Source organism: Chrysochloris asiatica, unplaced genomic scaffold, assembly GCF_000296735.1.
Source record: "Chrysochloris asiatica unplaced genomic scaffold, ChrAsi1.0 scaffold00167, whole genome shotgun sequence".
In the NCBI taxonomy this organism is placed as follows: Eukaryota; Metazoa; Chordata; class Mammalia; order Afrosoricida; family Chrysochloridae; genus Chrysochloris; species Chrysochloris asiatica.
Window position 1 is genome coordinate 1,910,701 of NW_006408685.1, and position 1,588 is coordinate 1,912,288.

Sequence of the window (1,588 nt, forward strand, 5' to 3'; positions counted from 1 at the left end):
AGAGACAGAGAGAGAGACAGAGAACAACCAGAAAGAAACTTGAAAAACACAGAGGAACTAGGCAACACAATCTAGCAACTTAAACTCTTAGATGTGTATCCTGCATTCAATCAAACAACAGCACAATATACATTCTTTTCCAATGCATAAGGAACATTCTGCAGAAGAGACCAGATGTCCTGCCACAAAACAAGCCTCCATACATTTACAAAGATCAAAGTAATACAAAGCATCTTCTTAGATCACAAAGCTATAAAGTTAGAAATCAACAATAGGAAGACCAAGAATGCAAAGTCAAATACACGGAAACTCGATAACACCGATCTTAAAATCTACTGGGTAATAGAATATATAAAAGGCAAATTTGAAAAATTCATAGAAAGAAATGAGAATGAAAACATGACATACCAAAATCTATGAGACACACCAAAAGCAGTTCCAAGAGTTCAATGTATTGCACTGAATGTACACATGAAAAAAGAAGAAAGAATCAATATTAACCCATTAACACATGTCTAACAATCATAAACAGACCAATAAAGTAACCTACAGTCAGCAGAAAAAAATAAATATTAAAGATTATGGCAGAAATAAATAAGATGAAAAACAGAAGTACTATAGAATCAACAGGGCAAGAAGATGGTTCTGTGAAAATATTAATAAAATTACAAACCACTGCCACAAATAACAAAAGAAAAGTGGAAGAAAATACAAATAACATGCATAAGAAACCACATGGGTGGTATTACCACAGAACCAAAGGAAATAAAAGGATAATAACAGAATACTATGAAGAGTTATACTCCAACAAATTTGAAAATGTAAAAGAGATGGATACATTTTTTATAGAAAAACACAACCTACCTAAACTCTCACAGAGTGAAGGAGAAAACTTTTACAAACCTATATAAAGAAGAAGAAATGATCAAGTCATGAAAGAACTACCAACCAAAAAACGTCAACTTCCAGATGGATTCATTGGTGAGTTTTACCAAACATTGATGCAAGACTTATTACCAAATCTACTCAAAGTATTCCAGAATATAGAAAAGGATGGGAGACTTCCTAGTAAATTTTATGAAGAAAGCATAACCCTCATACCAAAATCAGAAAAGGATATTATTAAGAAAGAAAATTTTAGAGCAATATCCCTCATGAACATAGATGCAAAAAATCACAACAAAGTCCTAGCCAATAGAATTCACAAACACATCACAAAAATAATACATCATGACCAAATTAGATTTATATTAGAGATATCAAGGATGGTTCAACATTAGAAAAACAATCAATGAAATCAACCATACAAATAAAAAAAGTTAAAAGCACCACATGATCAAGTCGATTGATGTAGAAAAGTATTTGACAAAATCCAACATCCATTCCTGATAAAAACACCCAACAAAATAAGAATTGAAGGGGAATTCCTCAACATAATTAAAAGTATATATACAAAGCCAATGTCCAAGTTGCCCATCCCTGTCTACTCTGTGTGTGGAGGGTGTGGGAATGATTCTTGCTGTTAGGACTTGTTCCCTCTTTTGAGTTACTGCTTCCATAGGTGTAGGTCAAGTTCATCAAATTGTAT